This window comes from Schistocerca nitens, chromosome 1 (genome assembly GCF_023898315.1).
Source record: "Schistocerca nitens isolate TAMUIC-IGC-003100 chromosome 1, iqSchNite1.1, whole genome shotgun sequence".
Taxonomy (NCBI): Eukaryota; Metazoa; Arthropoda; class Insecta; order Orthoptera; family Acrididae; genus Schistocerca; species Schistocerca nitens.
The window spans coordinates 230,326,792-230,334,999 of NC_064614.1; the positions used below are offsets into that span (position 1 = coordinate 230,326,792).

The window sequence follows — 8,208 nt, forward strand, 5'->3', positions numbered from 1 at the left end:
ATCGACAATGAGATCTTGAGAGCCCGGATATCACGACTATTAGAGTATACATAGCAATGAACTAACATAGTTCTCGTTGCGGTAAGGCGGCAGTCCTCGATGAGTATGTAAATGATTTAGGAGGCAAGCCCTCTCATGTTTTTGCAGAAGGGGCTGTGATTTACTGCCCTGATCAAAAGCAATTTAGACAAGATATCTGTATGGTGCGAGGAGTGGCAGTTTACTCTTAATTATGAAAAGTGTGAAGTAATACACATGGGTACTAAAAGGAATCCGCTAAATTTCTGTTACACGAGAAATCATGCAAATCTAAAGGCTGTGATCCGTTTTTAAATACTTAGGAATTACACTTACGAATGATCTACATTGAAAGGATCACATAGATAATGCTGTGAGGAAAGCGAACCAAAGATTGTGATTTATTAGCATGACGCTTAGAAAATGCAACAGGCCTACTAAAAAAACTGCCTACATTACGCTTCTCCGTTCCCTTGTGAAGCATTTGTGTTGTGAGATCCGCATGAGATAAGATTGACGGAGTACATCGAAAACTTTCAGAGAGAAGCAGCTCGTTTATTACTATCGCGAAATAGGGGCGAGAGTGTCACAGATATTGTACGTGAATTAGGGTGGCAGTTATCAAAATAAAGGCGTTTTTCGTTGCGTCGGGATCTTATCAGGAAATTGCTGTGGCCAACTTTCTCCCCTGATGCGAAAATGTTTTGTTGGCGCCCACCTACGTAGGGAGAAATGATCATCATAATAAAATAAGAGAAATCAGAGCTCGCACGGAAAGGCTGAAGTGTCGCTTTCCCCGCGTGCTGTTTGAGAATGCCAGGTAGAGAAATAGCTTCAAGGTGGTTCGATGAACCATCTGCCAGGCACTTAGTTGCGAATTGCAGAGTATTTACGTAGCCTCCCGAACAGGCCATGGAGGGCCAAGGGCACCGACCGGCCGCCGTGGCATCCTCAGATCACAGGCGACACAGGATGCGGATATGGAGGGGCATGTGGTCAGCACACCGATCTCCCGGCCGTATGTCAGTTGCCGAGACCGGAGCCGCTACTTCTCAATCAAGTGGCTCCTCAGTTTGCCTCACATGGGCTGAGTGCACCCCGCTTGCCAACAGCGCTCGGCAGACCCGATGATCGCCCATCCGAATGCTAGCCCAGCCCGACAGCGCTTAACGTCGGTGATCTGACGGGAACCGGTGTTACCACTGCGGCAAGGCCATTGGCCCTGTAGCGCCTATAGGTGTATAAATTCTAATATAGAAAATACTGTATGCAATTTGCGACCATAATACTCTGAAAACATTTCAGAAATTGTGGAGAAAACTTCCTGGAATTGCCAAAATGTATAACCTCCCCCTTACATCCTTTTAGATTAAGTTGCAGTGATTGGACATCGGTGGAAAGTGGTTAGCAGAGAGAATACGGTCGTTGCAAAATGAATGTGATCGTATTACCTAACACGAAAATGTCCCTCTTTGTATTATGAAGGAGAAAATATAAAAATGCAGTAAATGAAGCAGGCAAAAAGGAACACAAGCGTCTCAAAAATGAGATTGACAAGAAGTGCAAAATGGCTAAGCAGGGATGGCTACAGGAAAAATGTAAGGATGTAGAGGCTTATCTCACTAGGGGTCAGATAGATACTGCCTACAGGAAAATTAAAGAGACCTTTGGAGAAAGGGGAACCACTTGCATGAATATCAAGAGCTTTGATGGTAACCCAGTTCTAAGCAAAGAAGGGAAGGCAGAAAGGTAGAAAGAGTATATAGAGGGTCTATACAAGGGCGATGTACTTGAGGACAATATTATGGAAATGGAAGAGGATGTAGATGAAGATTAAATGGGAGATATGATACTGCGTGAAGAGTTTAACAGAGCACTGAAAGACCTGAGTCGAAACAAGGCCCGCGGAGTAGACAACATTCCATTAGAACTACTGACAGCCTTGGGAGAGCCAGTCCTGACAAAACTCTACCATCTGGTGAGCAAGACGTACGAGACAGGCGAAATACCCTCAGACTTCAAGAAGAATGTAATAATTCCAATCCCAAAGAAAGCACGTGTTGAAGATGTGAAAATTACCGAACTATCAGTTCAATAAGTCACAGCTGCAAAATACTAACGCGAATTCTTTACAGACGAATGGAAAAACTGATAGAAGCCGACCTCGGGGAAGATCAGTTTGGATTCCGTAGAAATGTTGGAACACGTGAGGCAATACTGACCCTACGACTAATCTTAGAAGAAAGATTAAGGAAAGCCAAACCTACGTTTCTAGCATTTGTAGACTTAGAGAAAGCTTTTGGCAATGTAGATTGGAATACTCTCTTTCAAATTCTGAAGGTGTCAGGGGTAAAATACAGGGAGCGAAAGGCTATTTACAATTTGCACAGAAACCAGATGGCAGTTATAAGAGTTGAAAGACATGAAAGGGAAGCAGTGGTTGGGAAGGGAATGAGACAGGGTTGTAGCCTCTCCCCGATGTTATTCAATCTGTATATTGAGCAAGCAGTAAAGGAAACAAAAGAAAAGTTCGGAGTAGGTATTAAAATCCATGGGGAAAAAAAAAAAAAACTTTGAGGTTCGCCGATGACATTGTAATTCTGTCAGAGACGGCAAAGGACTTGGAAGAGCAGTTGAACGGAATGGACAGTGTCTTGAAAGGAGGATATAAGATGGACATCAACAAAAGCGAAACGAGGATAATGGAAAGTAGTCGAATTAAGTCGGGTGATGCTGAGGGAATTAGATTTGGAAATGAGACACTTAAAGTAGTAAAGGAGTTTTGCTATTTGGGGAGCAAAAGAACTGATGATGGTCGAAGTAGAGAGGATATAAAATGTAGACTGGCAATGGCAAGGAAAGCGTTTCTGAAGAAGAGCAATTTGTTAACATCGAGTATAGATTTAAATGTCAGGAAGTCGTTTCTGAAAGTATTTGCATGGAGTGTAGCCATGTATGGAAGTGAAACGTGGACGATACATAGTTTAGACAAGAAGAGAATAGAAGCTTTCGAAATGTGTTGCTACAGAAGAATGCTAAAGATTAGATGGGCAGATCACATAACTAATGAGGAGGTATTGAATATAATTGGGGAGAAGAGGAGTTTGTCGCACAACTTGACTAGAAGAAGGGATCGGTTGGTAGGACATGTTCTGAGACATCAAGGGATCACCAATGTAGTATTGGAGGGCAGCGTGGAGGCTAAAAATCGAAGAGGGAGGCCAAGAGATGACTACACTAAGCATATTCAGAAGGATGTAGGCTGCAGTTGGTATTGGGAAAGAAAAAGCTTGTACAGGATAGAGTAGCATGAAGAGCTGCTTCAAATCAGTCTCAGGACTGAAGACCACGACAACAACAACATATTATGAATTGTACAGTTTCTCAGAATTCCACATAAGAATCAAAACACACTGTTACAGCTTTACTTAGATTTTATAAATATAGCCAAAACAATTCACCTGTCTACACACGGCCAACCATCCGTGGTAGTCATACACACAATAATGTGGTTATGTTGAAAGTGTTATATACGCTTCTTATTGAAGTGTGCAGTTGCACTCGGTGGGGTAAGTGGTGCTGGTGATTTTCCCGAAGGCCCAGTGGGAACGTTGTTGACAGTAGAGAAGGATTTCTTCAACTTCTGTACATTTTTTTTCGTAGTTCAGCCAGGCGGAACACGCTACACTCCGTTGTTCTTAGAAGGCAAGTGTACAGGCGGTGGCTTTGGCGGCTGTGAGAGTATGCTGCACAGGCCCCGTTTGTTGCTGACGGCAGACCCGTGGACGTCCGACGGCCTCTGTGGACTACAGCCACGACGCCTGCAGTGCATTTCTCCTCCGTTGACAATGGTGCACGGAGCAGCTCCTCGGCCCTGTACGCATTCACCGTGGTGGCGCTCGGGGAGTGCTGTGTTCAAGTTTCGACGAACTGCCCTCTGGTGGGAGCCAGATGACCCCCTGATGCTGAGACACTTCAGTCCCATGGGAAATTCAGTGCTGTCGGTAGCTAGCTTGGACGGCCGTTTGGCGGTGCTGGATACTACCGTTAAGTCCCAAGAGGAACTCAGCGCTGGTGGCGATAGGCACATCCTGGTCTCCAACCCACGGCTGCTGCTGTGGATGCCCAATAGTCTCACTGTCTGACAAGGCCCTGGCGTCGTGGTGCTGCTGGACCCTGGCGAAAGGAAGTACCTCTGTCTCAAAAAAATTCAGATGTATTGACATTGCTTTTAGGGGCATTTGTTACACTAAAACCTGGCACCTACTATCGTCACCCGCAACAAGAGATTTGCTCTGGTGTGATGACATCCACGTTCGTGCTACAGTTATTAAAACTGCGCGGTGCAGTTTTCCGCTGAGTGCGGCTAGCATCATCTCGCAGTCCCCTTACAAGTCGGCCATATTGCGGCTAGCAACCTGCGGCTGCTAATGCCATACCAAATGACAGCTTTCTCACCACAACTTATTAATTTTACTCATACCCTGGTTAGCGACACTGCAATACCTGTATTTTTACCATAGCATTCAGCAGACTGAAAAAAGCCGGCCGGTGTGGCCGAGCGGTTCTTGGCGCTACAGTCTGGAACAGCGCGACCGCTACGGTCGCAGATTCGCATCCTGCCTCGAGCATGGACGTGTGTGACGTCCTTAGGTTAGTTAGGTTTAAGTAGTTCTAAGTTCTAGGGGATTGATAACCTCAGAAGTTAAGTCCCATAGTGCTCAGAGCCGTTTGAACCATTTTTTAGACTGAATAATAGAATGCTGAAATAGATAGTGGCACAATTCCATGAATGATAATGAAGTTATATTATACCCCGGGTGAACATTTACAAAACCGACAAACTGCAAGGAAACTGTCGAGATGCAGCGCGGCTATACCAAAAATACGTAGTACCCTCACAGACACGAAACACATCACACAACATTTCAAACCCTTTTTTAAGCGCTCGTGTGATCAGGGGTCCTTCCAGACAGACAAATGTGCAGAGAGGCATCGGGCTGTCCGTAGACCAAATTTGGAGGATCGGGTTTTGCCTCTCGACCGTTTCTACCTGCTTTGCCGTATACAATCACCATATTGCCTTGTTCCTGACATGAAAACCGGACCATTCTGCTGCTTACTGTACACTGCGTCAATCACACAGACTGCAACACTCAAGGAACACAGGCACGTGGCCAGGGGAACTTTCATTCGTCAGCTCCATCTGCTGTGGCGACGATGCATTTCTGGACACATGTTCATAGGAGCTTTTTGGTTCTATTTCCCTTCAAGACTCAGGGCCTGCAGTTTGTCGGTTTTATTAATGTTCTCCCAGTACGGACACATGGTGATGATGAAGAAAGGCCGATTGCCGAAACCGGGTGCCGATATGAGTGGAGAACAACGTGTAAAACCTGCTGATGAATGCGCGGAGCAACTTCACAAAAGCTTACCCTTCAGGACGAATTCGGTTAGGTGGTACCGCAGGCCGCGTACCAACAGCCGCGGGACGAAGCAAAAAGCACAGGGGCGGGCGCGGCGCGCGTATTTCACTCTTAGCGCCGGGGCCGGGTCCGGCCCTGGAGCGGGATTACGACCGTCCGTCACTGGCCGGCTCGGCCGATTTGTCTCCTGGTCTGCGGCCGCCTCCCCGCCCACCACCTGGGGCCCTTACACTCGTCTCCAGCAGTCCTGGACACCAGCAAGCCGCCAGTGAAGAAAAGTCCTAAGTGCAAGCGATTGTTTCAAAAATTCTGCATTTTGACAAAAAGGAAGACATATCCTTATAGGTTATAAGAAGAAGGAGAAGAGTATGAGAATCTAAGTCTCAGGATCATGGTTTCCTGCTGCATATTGGACGAATATTTTTACTTATTGGGTACGTCCTTAAAGCCCGCGCGGTTGGCCGTGCGGTCTACCGCACGCCTTTCCGGGTGGGAAGGAGCGCCCGGCGGATTTGTGTCGACGTCCGGTGAACCGGCCAGTCTGTGGATGGTTTTTAGGCGGTTTTCCATCTGCCTCGGCGAATGTGGGCTGATTCCCCTTATTCCGCCTCAGTTACACTATGTCGGCGATTGCTGCGCAAACAAGGTCTCTACGTACGCGTACACCACCATTACTCTATCACGCAAACATAGGGGTTACACTCGTCTGGTGTGAGACGTTCCTTGGGGGATCCACGGGAGGCCGAACCGCACAATCACCCTGGGTTCGGTGTGGGGCGGAGGAGGGGTGAAGTGGACTGCGGTAGTCGTCGTGGGGTTGTGGACCACTGCGGCTGCGGCGGGGACGGAGCCTCTCCGTCGTTTCTAGGTCCCCGGTTAACATCAGTACAATACAATACAATATGTCCTTAAACGTCAACACCGAATACCTTCCGAAAACTTAGCATATAAATTTATCGGACAGCTTAATCGAAATATAGCGAAGCAATCAGACTAAAAGAAGAGATTGGTCGATAGGGCACATCCTCAGGCACCATGTAATAGTCAATTCGGTAATGGAAGGAACTGTGGGGAGAGCAGTTTAAAATTGTAGAGGTAAGCCAAGGTTTGAGCAGAGTAAGCGTTTTCAAATTAATAGGCTCCTGTAACTGCTTCAAACCAGTATTAGGGCTAAAGCCCACAACAGTGACAGCAACCACCACAAAAAAGTGCTTAGTTTTTGAATTACGTAAGCGAAGTTAAAACAAAAAAGAAATATAAAGTACACATTGAAAGGAAGACAGAAAATCGGATCCATGAACTTACTGGAAAGGTGCTGTAGCAGATGAGAAAGTCCAAACTGAAGAAAAGCTTTTGGAGACATTTTTCACACTCGGAGACACCACAGGGAAGAGCACTTTTGAATTATTAACTAGGGTCTGGACACTCATGAAAAGGAACATCAGCATCCGCAGGAAAGAAGGAGGTACAGCGAAAGTGAGTACACCCCAGTTAGGGGAAGCTGAATTAATTTTTTTTCTATGTGTAGTTATTCAGCAAAGACCTTATTGTTTTGACGATGAAAATGTCAGATGCAATACGCTATTTTCCCTTGTAAGAGGTATGCGCTGCCTGCGATATAGAATCGCTGACCAGAGAGCAGTGTTGACTGCAGTACGAACTGTGTAACTGTAGCAGTTAGTTGTTGCTAGTCGTTAGTCTGAGGTTGTCTGCGCTTGTCTGCAGTCTGCTCTGGTCGGGAATCTGGAGATGGAGTATTATTGTATAAGGTAAAGAAGCAGCGTTGCGCATATCTAGTAATGTATCTGAACTGTCATCCAAATGTTTTTAAAAATGTCCTAATAATAATTTTGGTAATATAAAGTAACTTTTTTTTAAAAAAAAAACATTCATTTCAAAAAAATTTGTTGCTTCCTTTCACAAATCACAAATGTATAAGCCAGCATTGCACGGAGCTGTGCCGAAAAAATTTTTAGGTAAGAGCAGATATATTCGCCGTTTTTTTATTGAGGTAAGAATTTTTGCTTTTTATTCAGAATGATCTTACAGGGCCACGACGCAGCACTGCTGTCGTCCAAATTTTACCAGGTTACTGAATTTATTTTTTATTATGAGGTTTAGGATTTTTTCTGTTTCGAGCTTACATTAAATGAGAAAAGAATTTTGTGGGTACATTAAATGTGAATGCATTTGTGCACGGAGATTATAAATGGGAACCAATTTTGTTCTGAGGTCACACAAAAATTGGAATCGCTATCTATAATAATTATTTAATTTAAATTTCAAAATAATTTTGTGGGGAGGTTACACTTGGCGACATCCGGCCAGGATCGTATTTCTTTGTAAATCTCTGAGAAGTAGTCATATATCTGCTCTTATTTACTTTAATGTAGTTTGCATCTGGCGCAACGCATTTACTAATTTGTCACTCTTTCTTTCACAGATCATCGGCAATTTATTGCTCTGTGTTGTAATTGTGTTTGTTCCATTTTGCTTTGTCTTTGTTTCATTTTGTGATTAATTTTGATTTGTGAAAAATGCCGCGAAAAACTGTTAGCAGTACATCGCGATGTGCAATGAGTGAAATAGCCGACTCGAATAGCTTGACCGATAATATCTGGACACTCAGTGTAATAGTGATAATCCCCTAGTTACAGATAATCAGTGCGTACCGACCACTAATAATGATTTTAATGCTAATGATGAGCAAACAAATTTAATAGTGTCCTCTGTTAATTTAACGACAATTGATGACGCGGCACGT

At 44.7% G+C, this 8,208-nt stretch overlaps 1 pseudogene; it reads right to left on the reverse strand.

Annotated features, from left to right (window-relative positions):
* Positions 1-1,121: 1,121 nt before the first annotated feature.
* On the reverse strand, positions 1,122-1,239 carry LOC126204407 (5S ribosomal RNA; annotated as a pseudogene).
* Between the last annotated feature and the right edge of the window lie 6,969 nt (positions 1,240-8,208).